General features: G+C 44.1%; 1 protein-coding gene and 1 long non-coding RNA gene across 7 annotated transcripts in view; one reads left to right on the top strand and one right to left on the bottom strand.

Moving 5' to 3' along the window:
• Positions 1-15,851, top strand: part of LOC139758648 (uncharacterized) — a 184,611-nt gene that overhangs the window by 59,621 nt on the left and 109,139 nt on the right. The window lies entirely within an intron of this gene.
• Positions 1-15,851, bottom strand: part of LOC139758642 (ras-related protein Rap-1b-like) — a 143,423-nt gene that overhangs the window by 44,498 nt on the left and 83,074 nt on the right. The window lies entirely within an intron of this gene.

Raw genomic sequence — 15,851 nt, 5'->3', positions numbered from 1 at the left:
ATGTCAGACTGTCTTAACTGTCTGCGTGGGAAAGTTCAACCGCCTTAACTAACAGAATGAGAAAGTTCAACTGTTTTGAATGTCTTTGTGAACAAGTTAACTGTTAGTGTGCGAAAGTTAAAGTCGTAAGCGTCAGCGTTATGGAGTCAGAAAACAATGTGAGGAAGATATGAAACTTGTTCCCTTGCTCGGGAGACTGTCCGGCTTGCTTGGGGCCAGACTGAACCTTCAGCGTACGGAAGGAAATATGGATTGGTTTAGGTATTAGAGAAAGAGTTATACTTCACGTGTTGTAAGAGAAGGTTTGCGTATGTGTGATGCACGATGTTGTATAGAGGCCATGAAAAGTTTGCTAGATATAGCCTTAACCATTTGTATGAACACTACTCTGATATTTACATGCAGACAGTTTGTCTTCATAACTATTCCTCTAATATGGGACTCCGATGGACAAAATCGGGTTGAATTTTATCCACCATGTATCTACCCAACTTTGAAGTCTATTCAGTAAGGAAATCATACTTCAGGCAAGTCATTTACGTAGATCAAGAGTAATGGTCCCAGAACCGAGCATTGCGCTGGTCACCTCATCCCACTTGGAAGAGGCTATTTTGACGTGTGACCTTTGTTTCCTGCCACTGAGGAAATCTCTAGCTCGTCGTAGGAGTTTTCTACCTAGTCCTGCCCAGTGATCCACCATCTTCATCCTCCTCCCATGCGGCACATTGTCAGAGAGATGACTTCTGGTAGTCCAGATAAAAACAATCCACACAGCCTTCCCTTTGTCTAGGACAGAGCTCACTCACTCGTAGAAATCCAAGACGTATATTACACATGATCTTCCCAAAACTTAGCTCTCTCTCACTTAGGTTGTGTGTGTGTGTGTGTGTGTGTGTGTGTGTGTGTGTGTGTGTGTGTGTGTGCGTGTGTGTGTGTATAAGCTAATCATTACGTCGCTGAGTATATGAGTAAATAAGATAAAGTAAAACTGAATGTTTCTCGAACGTTTACGTGTCAATATACTTTAGAGATGATTAAAACTTTATTTTACGGTCTCATAAGTTCGTCAGAAATATATATATTTCTGAAATATTTTAAATGGCTGAGAAAAAGTCTGAGAGCATGACCTTTAGATAACGAGAGCAACGTTGTCTAGTGCGGTGTATTACATGTGAAATGTTTGTACATATGTGATCATAAGGTATGTGAGGGAACACACACACACACACACACACACACACACACACACACACACGGACGAGGCCCCACGAGTGTAGAACTCACTCCATACACACATGTGTATAGTAAAAAGTGCAGAGATGAATATATATATATATATATATATATATATATATATATATATATATATATATATATATATATATATATATATATATATATATATATATATATATATAAAGATAGATAGATAGATAGATAGATAGATAGATATATATGTGTGTGTGCGTGTGTGTGTGTGTGTCTGTGTGCGTGTGAGTGTGTACTTTGTCTATGTAGCCTGTGGTAATAGGTTCACACAGACCTCCATCAGCGAGGCTTCTCCCCCGTGCCCACCAGCCATTACACACGCCTCCCACGCCTTCCTCAGGACGTCCACGCAGCTGCTGGACGTGACACTCGCTCCAGTGGCTGGCTCTGTACCAGTGACCAGGGCAGTGACACGGTCACAGTGACAGTGACGACTGTTGATAACCGGGACAGTGACACACTTGACGTTCGTTTTCTCTCCTGTTTACTTTGTCTTTCCCGTGTTCTCTCATCATCCATGTACTCTCATACTAAGAAAGGAATTACTTTCATAAAGCACAGCCATAAGATCTTTGACTCTGGAATCTCATAAATTATACCAGTAAACTGGCACCACTGCTTTATTATTTTGGTCATTATAGCCGGATTATATATTATCATCATAGCTTGGAGCTCCTTCCATCAGTTATTATAGCCGGGGATTTTTGGTTTTTTTAATTTAAGAGATTTTTCTTTATAATATTTAGTTACCATGAAATCGTTGTTGACAGCTGGTGTGACGTTAATTCGAGCTATGATGGCCTGTTATTGTATAAATTAATCCTTAGTCAATCCCTTGCCCACTGTATATGCCAAACATCCCCTTCCGTAGGGGTATGATGTAATCCCCCCCAGCTGGGAGAAGCTACATTGCCCGACACAACATCTCCTCCTGGGGAACATCCCGCCTGACATGATCCTCCAGGGGAAAACTGGGAACCTCAGACCCGTAAACAGGGTACTGGAGGGGGTGACTGGGAGGTACTGGTGGGGGTAACTGGGAGGTACTGGGGGGGTAACTGGGAGGTACTGGAGGGGGTGACTGGGAGGTACTGGAGGGGGTGACTGGGAGGTACTGGGGGGGGTGACTGGGAGGTACTGGAGGGGGTGACTGGGAGGTACTGGAGGGGGTGACTGGGAGGTACTGGTGGGGGTAACTGGGAGGTACTGGTGGGGGTAACTCGGAGGTACTGGTGGGGGTGACTGGGAGGTACTGGAGGGGGTAACTGGGAGGTACTGGAGGGGGTGACTGGGAGGTACTGGAGGGGGTGACTGGGAGGTACTGGAGGGGGTAACTGGGAGGTACTGGTGGGGGTAACTGGGAGGTACTGGTGGGGGTAACTGGGAGGTACTGGTGGGGGTAACTGGGAGGTACTGGGGGGGTAACTGGGAGGTACTGGAGGGGGTAACTGGGAGGTACTGGTGGGGGTGACTGGGAGGTACTGGAGGGGGTAACTGGGAGGTACTGGAGGGGGTGACTGGGAGGTACTGGAGGGGGTAACTGGGAGGTACTGGTGGGGGTAACTGGGAGGTACTGGTGGGGGTAACTGGGAGGTACTGGTGGGGGTAACTGGGAGGTACTGGAGGGGGTAACTGGGAGGTACTGGAAGCGGTAGTGGTGGGGGTAAATGGGAGGTACTGGTGGGGGTAACTGGGAGGTACTGGTGGGGGTAACTGGGAGGTACTGGAGGGGGTAACTGGGAGGTACTGGAAGCGGTAGTGGTGGGGGTAAATGGGAGGTACTTGGGTAAGACAGATAGCGGAAGACGAGATAGTAATGCATCAGGATTTCTTGCGCCACCACTCCTCCCACTTACCACGAGAGATGGAGACGGTAAAGCACAAGGCTCTCCCCAACACCACTTCCTCCCTCACATGTTCGTGGGAGGTGATGCTGGAGGTGTACCATTATGATACATGACCATTTATGATCCAGTCTGTACACTCTAGCTACGCCTTGAACTGTTGACACGTTTGTAGATTGAAAATAGTTGACATATATGAATAGTCTAATGTCATTCTTATCCAGGTGTACGATATTAAAGTATTTGTTCTGCCAAATGTATTGATAGTCTTCACCGTAGCAATATTCGGTTGTGGAGTATTCCAATATTCTCCAACTAACGTTGGAAAAAATCTTTTGCCCAAAGTTTGTATTACATCTTCTTCCCGTTAACTTTGTACGTTTTTTCCTTCTGGTCTTTGTATATATCTGATGTGAGGGAGTCATTGTGAGTTACTTTGTGGCAATTATTCTATGCAAAGCTTCCGTAACATCTCCTCGAAGTCTGTGATCTTATACGGGAAATAATTTTCGATTTCTGAATCTTGCTCGATAAGATTTATATGAGAAGTCCAATTAGTTTTGTTGCTTTTTCTTGTATGCTTTCTAGTTTATTCCGTCTGTTCGTAACGCTACCTTGCTAACGCGGGAAATGGCGAATAATATAAAAAAAGATATATATATATATAGACACATATTGTTATTTCAGTTGCTGATGAAACACATGTGAAGAACAAAGATCATAACACATCATGTAACGAGGGAGACAGTGAACATGATCATAGCTCAGTGGATCACTGTGGTCTACGTGGACAAGGTCATTACAACAACAGAGTGTCGTCATCGGGCGGCGTGTTTACGGAAAACAAACAAACAAACAGGGCAGACACGAGGCTCCCGTGTCCTGCTGGCCCAGGATTACCGTCACCACGGGAAAATATCGCAGGGAATTTTGTTGTAGATTTCTAAGGTTTTTTTTTTCTTTTCTCCCGATCACTGGAGGCGGTGAATACTGTGTGCTTTGTTCCCTTGAAGACGAGATGTACGTGGAACACACACACACACACACACACACACACACACACACACACACACACACACACACACACTTCTATGTATACTCTCTCATTGTCTGTCTCTCTTCCTCGTGTTTGGTCCTTCATCTTCCATCCTTCCTTTCTTTCCCTCTTATCTTCCCCCATCTCTCCCCTCTCCTCCCCTCCCTCCAGGTGGCATCACCTCTCCCCCATCATCACCATTCCCATCACCTCCCCCATCATCACCATTCCCCATCGCCTCCCATCTCCCAACTTGGTCGTTTTTGTGTTTGTTTTTTTCTCTCCCACGCGCGAGCCAGACCCTGGGACCCCCACCACCAAGTATATATTATATGTTATACAATATATATAATGTATTGTATATAATATTAGATAGCACCTAACACCAGCTTCTGGCCTGCAAACCCCCTCATCATTAGATGGTCAGTTGTGTGACGCACGTGCTAAGACAGTCTCGTACGTAACCTCTTATGAAGATCAACGTTGTATCTTCGAGCCTCCAACAACGCCTCCCTTCTCTAACCTCCCCATCTACGTCGTAATGTCCTCCAACTTCTCGCTTGACGCCTCGTCCTGTTAACTTCTTTAAATTTGTCTATCAACGCCTTGTCTTCGAAGCTCTCCATCAACGCCATATTTCCATCTCCATCAGTGGCGCATCTCCTAACTTCTCCAACAGTGGCGCATCTCCTAACTTCTACATCAGGGATTGATCTCTTAGCCTCTCCACCATCGCCACATCTCTAGCACCAGCTCCAGCTGGACACCGCATCGCTGTTAATCTCATTCAAAATTCACGTCTCGTAACTTCCCCTCACGTGTCTCCATCATCTACGCCAACACTCGCTCACATTCCTACTCCATCAACGCCATCTCTCTCTCTCTCTCTCTCTCTCTCTCTCTCTCTCTCTCTCTCTCTCTCTCTCTCTCTCTCTCTCTCTCTCTCTCTCTCGTGTATCTTGCATCACGCCGCCCGGGTCCTATATCTCCCCCAGTTGCCAGGTAGGTCAGGGTATTCTACCACACCCCCAGAGATCAATAGCTGGCAAGGGAAATAGGTCAGACCAACCGGAGATGCCGGCAGAAATAATCAGGGAAATTAATAGCCGGAGATTAATGTAGGATCTCTGGAATACTGCAAGGAATTTTTTTTGTGTGGGTGGGGGGGTTGAGACGGGGGGGATGGGGATATTTGTGATTGTAATTGGGTGATTTTGTGTTGACGGGCAGAAGTTTGGTTTGTGTGGGAGAAGGGCTTGGTGTGTACTGGGCTTACCTTGGCTTGTGGGAAGATATTGGGTCATTGGGAGGTTACATACCTTGGGTACAGGACTGGGTAATAGGGAAGGACTAGCCATAATTGGAAGAGGGTCGTGTGATGGGGGATCCTGGCTTGCACTATAAGGAGTCGGATAGAAATTATAGTGAGTGGGCTCAGGTATGGCACAGGTGTTTGTATTCACCGGTGGGTGAGGGTTACGAGGGGAGGTTGGATGATCATGGGGACATTAGATCATGGGGAAGATGTGGGATAATATGGGGCGCGTCAGACTACATAGGTAAGGTCTGACGTAATAGGAGGTGGACATAATGGGGAGAGACAGAGGAAATGGGTAATAGCGATGGTCAAGAACTATGGAGGATGCCAAGACCTTACGGGGTAGTAGAGATGGGGGAGGGGGGGGGGTGTTCAGGAGATCGTCCTCAAACAAGCTAATGAAGGGAATGACCAGGTGTCACACACACACAGGGTCGATCCTTCATGTTGTGCACGTGGGTATATGACCAGAGTAGCAACCACACTTATGTAGCCAGTAACAACCCACACCCCAGCCCACCCACCCAACGCGACGGTATTTAATAAGCATTTTATTAAACCCACCAAGACGAATGAACGTCCCCAGATAATGTGGTACTCCACCATTCATCCTACCAGTGAAGTTCTCGTGTTGTTCTTGTGCATTATTAATTCGGGTCAGATGTTGTCGGTAACATTGTCATGTTTTTTTTTTTTGGGGGGGGGGGGTAGATGTATTGCCCTATGCAGTTGCCATAGAGTAAATAGTGAGTTATTTACTCATCTTTATTTATCAGTGTTACTGTTTATAGTGTGTAATGATCTGCAATGATGATGATTATTTTTCTTTCTTCTTCTTCTTCTTCTTCTTCTTCTTCTAATTCTTATTATTACTATTATTATTATTATCATTATTATTATTATTATTATTATTATTATTATTATCATTATTATTACTACTATTATTCCCAGCTTTACCATATTATATATTTTTTATATACATGGCTGGGATGTGAGGGGTTGACCCCCGCCTCAAACCCCCAGACACATAACGAGGGGGGGGGGGGTTCCAGGGCTCGCTATATGTGGGCTGTATAATGGTACTTGCATCAGAATGGCGGAATATGTGATATAAAAACCCATGTTTCTTCTATGGATTTACTTTATCATTAGTACAGGTTTGCAGTGCCCCTGAACGTGTAATGTTCTCGTCGTCTTCTGTATTGCTGTATCAGGAATAATGTATTTTGTAACTCAAAATTTACCATGATCGTCATAATAAGATAAGGAACACTGAAATCCGGAGTAGCAAGAGAAATCTATGGAAATCCCAGAAATCCTACACTCTGGGCACACCACGAGTCATCATCGCCAGGGGTGTGGGAGCTCATCATGTAGGTGGTCCACCCTGACCCCTGGTAGTGGTCATCTCCTCATCTTCCCCCCTTCTATGGCCCTCATAATGTCCCCTCACTACCCTGTAGCCCCTCACTGTGCCACCTCAACCCCTGCCATCTCGCCACCTTGACCTGCTAGATGAAAGAATGTCACAGAATTTTAGAATTCTTTCGCCGTCGTAGAAAGTTCTGATCACACGGGTCTCAATACACCTTCTCATTATCATGATAATAATAATAACTATAACTATAACTCTCTCTCTCTCTCTCTCTCTCTCTCTCTCTCTCTCTCTCTATATATATATATATATATATATATATATATATATATATATATATATATATATATATATATATATATATATATATATAAGCCCTTTTGTTTGCATTTAGCTTGCACAACCAACACGTCATTGTAAATCAATTTGGATGATAAAATAGTCAGAAAAATAAGATATCAACTAGAGGAAATAGACGTCTCATGCTTTATATTTTGTAGAATTTTTACGATAATTACTGAATTAGAATATGTTGAACTTATATAGAGCGTGAATATGTACGTGTGATAACTCAGTAGGGGAAGCAGGTATACATGGCTGTATGTGTTAGTGTGTGATGGGGAGGTGTTGAGCAGAGTGTGTTGTGTAGCACACACAACATCAGGTCATGCTGACAGTGTTCAGTAAATATTGACGACAGAGCAAAAATATTTTTCAGTTATGCATGTTTGAACTGTAGTTAACGACTTCTGCCTAGCTAATGGCCAGTCAGCAGTAAATGACCATTGGATCCAGTGATTGTATATTAAATCCTGGTATTATACATTGTTTCTTTATGGAATAAAAACAGACAACAGAGAGAGAGAGAGAGAGAGAGAGAGAGAGAGAGAGAGAGAGAGAGAGAGAGAGAGAGAGAGAGAGAGAGAGAGAGAGAGAGAGAATGTTATAATACCAGTCATCTATGATGACCTTGTTTGACCCATACATACGACTCTCAACTTGTTAAGTAAGACCTGAGTTTAGATTGAGCCTTATTACACTGGGGTATAAGTGTGTGTATTATGTACGTACGAGGAATCCACTCAGAAAACGAGACATATTCACAGTACATCATGAAGAGACATGTAACCCAGGAGGAAGCTCTGTGTGTACGTGCTGCTGTTGTGGCACACCAAAACCTCTGACGTCATACGACAAAAAAAAATGGAATGTCCTGGACATTAAGACTTTTAACGTATTACGAAAATGTGGATAAATTGAATATTACAAGCTCTGACGTCATGCGAAGAAAAAAATTGTTGATGTATTGGAAATCGGAATCTCTGACGTCATACGAAAAATATAAGGCTGTACTAGATAGTAGAACCTGTGACGTCATGCGAATATTTTCGTTCGTCACACCATGTGGATGTGTTCACTCTCATAACGTTGTTATTCGGTGTAACAAAAGCCTCCTCACGTTACGTCACGAACTAAATGTTTACCGAGGGTTCTGTTGCTTGCTTACACATTATACACTTCAAGCTGAAATGTATAACTGGGAATGATACACATTATACACTTCAAGCTGAAATGTATAACTGGGAATGATACACATTATACACTTCAAGCTGAAATGTATAACTGGGAATGATACACATTATACACTTCAAGTTGAAATGTATAACTGGGAATGATACACATTATACACTTCAAGCTGAAATGTATAACTGGGAATGATACACATTATACACTTCAAGCTGAAATGTATAACTGGGAATGATACACATTATACACTTCAAGCTGAAATGTATAACTGGGAATGATACACATTATACACTTCAAGCTGAAATGTATAACTGGGAATGATACACATTATACACTTCAAGCTGAAATGTATAACTGGGAATGATACACATTATACACTTCAAGCTGAAATGTATAACTGGGAATGATACACATTATACACTTCAAGCTGAAATGTATAACTGGGAATGATACACATTATACACTTCAAGCTGAAATGTATAACTGGGAATGATACACATTATACACTTCAAGCTGAAATGTATAACTGGGAATGATACACATTATACACTTCAAGCTGAAATGTATAACTGGGAATGATACACATTATACACTTCAAGCTGAAATGTATAACTGGGAATGATACACATTATACACTTCAAGCTGAAATGTATAACTAGGAATGATACACATTATACACTTCAAGTTGAAATGTATAACTGGGAATGATACACAGACTCGTGGGTGTACAGAGGTTGTGCTTCACTACACACAACACACACAAGGTGAGGCAGACGTGAACACCAGCTGCACAGGTCACCTCCTGTATTAGCACAGTGTATGGACGTCATCATAGAGGTATCATTACACAAGTTTAGGTTGAGCATACAAAGTTAGTGCCAAGTTTTAGTCGCCTCATAAATTATACAAGAGAAAATGTAGCTCCCTGTTTCTCCCCTCCCCTCCTCCTCCTCCTCTTCCTCCTCCCCCCACCTTCCCTTGGCCCACTTGTTCCTTCACTTCCCTCCTGTACTTCCTCACTTCCCTTCCTGAGTGTGTGTGTGTGTGTGTGTGTGTGTGTGTGTGTGTGTGTGTGTGTGTGTGTGTCTATCCTCTGTACATCCCTCTCGTCCAGTCAGGTGTGTGCTGCTCCGGGTGTGTGTTGCCGTATCTTCTTTATGTTTACTCTTCCTGACGGAGACCCACTTTGTCTCACCGTGATTATGGTGTCCTTCAGCAGTCACTCTGTCTCTGTCTCTCTCTCTCTCTCTCTCTCTCTCTCTCTCTCTCTCTCTCTCTCTCTCTCTCTCTCTCTCTCGTTCTCCCAATCTTTTCAGTTCCCTGGCTGGCCTTTCATCAGTGGTACCAATCTTCCGTAGCGGTGTGTCCTTGCCCTTGACACCGGCCTGATGGACGAAGGGGGGTGGGGGTGGGGGGGGGGGGTAGTACCCGCCCCAGCCTTCACCTATATACCCGGCTGCCGCCGCCTCCAGCTTCTCCATCAATATTTCACATTTCAATTCTGGCTCCTCTCTGGCCTCGTTTCCTTTGACGGTGTCCAGGTAGTCTCTCTCTCTCTCTCTCTCTCTCTCTCTCTCTCTCTCTCTCTCTCTCTCTCTCTCTCTCTCTCTCTCTCTCTCTCTCTCTCTCGTACCAGCTCAACACCAGAGTACGTACGTACGTATGAGAGATAACGTCTTTACTTCCGTTCAGTAGACCTGCGGATGGCTGACCTGCCCCCTCTCCTCAGCCCCGGGAAAGCGTGTTCCAGCAGAAATTCTTGGGGTTCGCTGCGTTCCAGACGTGTTTTGTGGTTAATAATTTTGCTTAAGGTACCATTCTGCTGGCTGGGGGAGGGGGGCTTCCTCCGGCTGGAGGTACATCCGTGGGCCCACACTCGGGGGCCCTACCCTGGGGGGAAGGAGCGTTGGGTATGCATCAGAATGGAGTCAGTCAAGTGAACTCGACTTCTTGATAGCCTCCGACGGGAGTCAGGTGAAGGATCAGGATGTCTGGGATGAGGGGTTATGGGTTCAGGATGTCTGGGATGAGGGGTTATGGGTTCAGGTCGCCTTATGGGGATAGTGGATCTCGATGTCAACCTGCGTGTGACGTTTACAAGTTAGAGACTTGGAATCTATCAGTAGGGCACGACCATCCCCTCCACCACTGTGTGTGTGTGTGTGTGTGTGTGTGTGTGTGTGTGTGTGTGCGTTCATGCCAAACAGTCTCACTTTAGGGTTGATTCACCTCGAGCCAATGCGGTTGTGGAGCTGTCGAGGTTCAGTAACAGAAGTTTGATAAATAAAGATGTTTGTCTTCTTCCTCCTCGTGTGTATTACAGCTTCATGTGTGCTCTGTGTGAGGGTGTTGCCTCCACTGGTGACGTGAGTATACCGCTCAGCTGGGCTCGAGGCTCTAGTGATATGGTAAGCCCAGCTGAGCCGTGTGTAAGCTTGACTTTAAGCTGACGTTCTGTGTCCTCGTCGTTCTAAAACATGGGATGCGCGGACAGGCGCCACGTAACGGTGGCGGGAAACTGACATGATCCTAGGTGAGTTCACGTCGAGCCTGTACAGCTTAACTTAACCTAACCTAACCTAACCTAACCTAACCTAACCCTCAGAAACCAGTTCATTGTTTGGCACACATGTCGGAGTTCTGGCCACTGGGTTGGTTGCTTACGTCATCTAATTCGTTTAGTTTTTCATGTGATGATCAAAATTTTTTGATCATTATCAAACAGCTGATGTCTGTTGATGTCATCCTGGAGGAAGATGATGATGATGATGATATTCCTCCGTAGATATGGACTGCTGCTCATACTAGAGGCCTTAGGAACAGTTTGCACTGTAAGGTTGTACTTCTTACATCGCGTCGGTAGTGTGAAGAGCCTCTGCTGGTCATACTGCAATACAGTTAAAGATCTCAGGACATTGCTATGCCCGGGGCTCGTGCGGAAGGTTGAGGTGGGCATTAAAGGCGACGTTTGATGAGGTACGCTTAGTTCACTCACTGCCATGAGCTCATTCTGGGTGATTAGTGGCTGCTCTCTCTCTCTCTCTCTCTCTCTCTCTCTGTTCTTATCGTCCGGGGCCACACCAGTAACCATTGTTTACCTGAACAGGTAGTGTGTGGGGGGGGGTATTGGGGTTGGGGCCATGTGCATGCATTAGCCCGGGTCTTGTGGTGTGCTTCGGGAGGGAGAGGAGGGGGTTAATGAATGCAAGCCTCCGTCGACGTTAATTACCAGGTACCGTTAATTACGGCGTACCTCTCGCTATCTTTCGCTCCTGCTTATTGTGTCGCCCGCTCCACAATGATCGCCTTCGTTGCCGAGGCTGCTGACCGTCTGTGCAGGAGAGAGAGAGAGAGAGAGAGAGAGAGAGAGAGAGAGAGAGAGAGAGAGAGAGAGAGAGAGAGAGAGAGAGAGAGAGAGAAACTTGGGTAGGAAGAGTATAATGGATTGTGGTTAGTGGGGAGTGGCTAGATAGATGGAGGAAGGTTCGATTGAGAAAGAGGGAGAGCTGGATGGGCTGAGGTGTGATGGATGATGGAAGCGGGTGAGAGGGTGTTAACCCTGGTTGGGAGGGAGAGTGGTCTAGATGGAGGAAGGCTCCAGGTTAATGGAAGTGATGGCGGTAAGAGCGGACGGTGGGGGTTACAACCCTGTATACGTACATCACTTGGGTTACAACCCCACATTCCTGTATCACTGTTGTGAACCCCGTCTGTATTTTGTGTCATGTAAGGACCACAGGGAATTTATCTTTGGCAGTGATTTTTTACTGATGTTTTCACTGATCTTTGAGATTATCTTCCGTCATACCTTATCACGATGCGTGATCAAGGACTCTCCCCAGCCAGGAATTATATTATCCTCTCCAGTCTATTCTCCAGGTGTTGGGGGAGGGGCGGTAATGGGTTTCCTTCCACCTGAGGAAGATTAAATTGATTTCCAGCCTGCCTTACGTCACCACCATCTCCAGAAATATTGAACTTTAACCTCATGAGCCCGACGGTGCGACCCTTGACAATGACGGTACGACCCTTGACCACAACGGTACGACCCCTGAGCACGACGGTGCGACCCTTGACAATGACGGTACGACCCTTGACCACAACGGTACGACCCCTGAGCACGACGGTACGACACTTGGTTATGATGGCCTGTCAGTTAGAGGCCAGTCCATCCTAGCCAAGGATCGAACCGTCGTGCTCAGGAGGTCAGTAAACGACCTTCCCAGGTAAGCTTGGAGCACAAGCTGTGGTTATAAAGCTTTATCCTTGATGGATCATCACGTGACTGACAGACACGGCGCTGGAGGTTAGCCTGGGGGGGGAGGAGCGTGCCCCTGCAGTAGGCTAGAGTGAGATTGATGAGAGAGAGAGAGAGAGAGAGAGAGAGAGAGAGAGAGAGAGAGAGAGAGAGAGAGAGAGAGAGAGAGAGAGAGAGAGAGAGAGAGAGAAGGGAGGCCTGGAGATAATGCAGGGAGGGGAAGAGAGATGTGAAGGAGGAGGAAGATACACAGAGAGCGAGAGTGTGACCGAGGGAGGGAGCTGGTGGCCTGGCCCCCTGGTGGGCGCCGCAACAGTGAGGAATATAACGTTATCGCGGAGCCAGCGGGGAGGCAGTCGCCCCCGGGCGCTTGCAGGTGTCAGGGCTTTCTATAGCTACTCGTCTTGCCACCTCATTTATTATTCCTGTTTCCTCTTGACAGTTTGTCTTATTTTCCACATAATGAAAATCTTTCTTGTCTTCTAATTGTCCTCTCATGATTGTTTACCCCGTGTTCTTGTCCGGTTTTCCTCATTTTATATTTTCGTTGTCTAATCATTTCTCGCCTCTCCTTCATCAGTTCTTTCATTGTCGCCCTCCTCTTCTTTCCCCAACTGGCCCCTCGTTCTCCCCACTCCCCTCACCCCCAACACAGTCTCTTCTCCCCGCTGGGGCTCGTGGACCCCCAACCTTAACTCTTAAATTCGATTTTCCGTACAGTTACCATAGCAGGGAGGTTATCTCCTCTTTTTGGTAGAGTAAGAGATAGTTGCAGGGGTGGCGGGCGTCTGTAACGACACACAGGAGTATTGTGTGGGTCTCTTGACCAAACGTTTATCTTCTCCTGATGTGATATACAATATACACCAGGCCTAACCTGCTCAGGTCGTCCATATTGTTGTGTCAGGCTGGGGTATGCTGTGAGGCGAGCGCTCACCACAGTTTTAAGAGATGGTCGACTTATTATTATTATTATTATTATTATTATTATTATTATTATTATTATTATTATTATCATTGTTATTATTATTAATATTACTTAGAGGAAACTTTAATGAATGAGATTCTCGGAACATTTACAAAGCTTTGTGAGAACCACAAATGTCGTAAGCTTCTATTTATTCTCCATAAACGTAAAACAATCATTGAATATGATCTTATGTGAAATTATCGTAATTTTCTTGTTATGTAATGGCTTAACTTTGTAATATTTTGAGAAAATATAAATTTTTTATTGACTTTGATAAAAACTTTTATTTAGGCAACTATATATATATATATATATATATATATATATATATATATATATATATATATATATATATATATATATATATATATATATATATATATATATAATTCTTTTATACATATTCCCCATTTACCGTGTTAGCGAGGGAGCGTTAAAAACATATGAAGAGGTTGGTTGAGCATAGGTGAACTGAGATACACCAGCCAAGAGGGAAAAACCTGTCTGCAGGTAGAATGATGGAGTGAATGATGGAATGAATGATAGAATGAATGATGGAGTGAATGATGTTTTGAGTGATGTTCAGGAGTGCGTGAGGCGCGCAAGGGAACGGGCGATTGGAACGATGCGGTCGGGGATGCTGTCACTTGTCTACAACGAGACATATGAGACCGTCAGATGGAACAAGAGAGAGGTGTGTGGGGCGTGATCACGGCGGGCGAGCTCTGGTCCCGCTTCATTGTACACTCAGGCCTCGGAGTGGGTAGGGGAGCAAATGAAGCCATTTCCTCGTCCAGTCCAGGCGCTAACTCGCTACGCGGGAATAGTCGAACATGTATATCAAAACATATGTATATATATATATATATATATATATATATATATATATATATATATATATATATTATCCCTGGAGATAGGGGAGAAAGAATACTTCCCACGTATTCCCTGCGTGTCGTAGAAGGCGACTGAAAGGGAAGGGAGCGGGGGGCTGGAAATCCTCCCCTCTCATTTTTTTTTTCAATTTTCCAAAAGAAGGAACAGAGAAGGGGGCCAGGTGAGGATATTCCCTCAAAGGCCCAGTCCTCTGTTCTTAACTTTACCTTGCTAATGCGGGAAATGGCGAATAGTATGAATGAAAGAATATATATATATATATATATATATATATATATATATATATATATATATATATATATATATATATATATATATATTCATATCGCTAGAATGATCAGAGATGCTTTAGAATTGAAAAATGCTAATGTATTAGAATTTAAAATATATTATTGTTCCTGGAAAACCTTATTGTTTCTCTCTCTCTCTCTCTCTCTCTCTCTCTCTCTCTCTCTCTCTCTCTCTCTCTCTCTCTCTCTCTCTCTCTCTCTCTCAGAAATCCGCCAGGGAATATTGTCTTCAAGAGGGAACAAAGACTTCGCATTTGAGACTTATCAAAGGTTTGCCTTACTGTGGGAACTAAAGGTTTCTTTCCTCTTGTTCTCTTATACATAATACAGTGCCCGTTTTTGTAACTGTTTCCATGTACTTTAAGTTTTATATAAGAGATTGGTCTGGCGTCAAGCTTTTAAGATCATTGATCTATTACGAAGCTGCCATAATCTTTATTATTAGCTTGATGACAATAATGTTTTATGAAGGTTTCTGGCCATGATGTTTTGTTAAGTTTTGTGGTCATAATGTGTTATCATGCACATAATGTGTTATCATGCACATAATGTGTTATCATGCACATAATGTGTTATCATGCACATAATGTGTTATCATGCACATAATGTGTTATCATGCACATAATGTGTTATCATGCACATAATGTGTTATCATGCACATAATGTGTTATCATGCACATAATGTGTTATCATGCACATAATCTTGTATGCGATTTACTGTTATTAAGTTTTTTGACCACATCATCTTACAAAGCTTTTAGGCCATGATCTGTTGTCAAGCTGTACACCCATACACTAATGTCAAGCTTTTCCACCATAACTCTTCACAAGATTTGTGGTCATATGTTGTCACTATCCTGTGTGGCCATAATGTGCCTTGGTCTTCAACCCGATCCTTAATGATAAGGTCAAAGGTCACGCCGTAATATCTAAGGGTCGAACCATGTGCCTAAAGGCTCTCAATAATTGACCATGAATTTATATCGTTCATCTGCTCAGGTTTTCCCTTGTGATTCGCTTAACTTCATTGTGAATGTATTGACTACTGCATTATACACTGCTAGAAA

This window comes from Panulirus ornatus, chromosome 31, assembly GCF_036320965.1.
Source record: "Panulirus ornatus isolate Po-2019 chromosome 31, ASM3632096v1, whole genome shotgun sequence".
Lineage (NCBI taxonomy): Eukaryota > Metazoa > Arthropoda > Malacostraca > Decapoda > Palinuridae > Panulirus > Panulirus ornatus.
The sequence above is the reverse complement of the archived record's forward strand: the minus strand, read 5'-3'. Positions and strand labels throughout refer to the sequence as shown.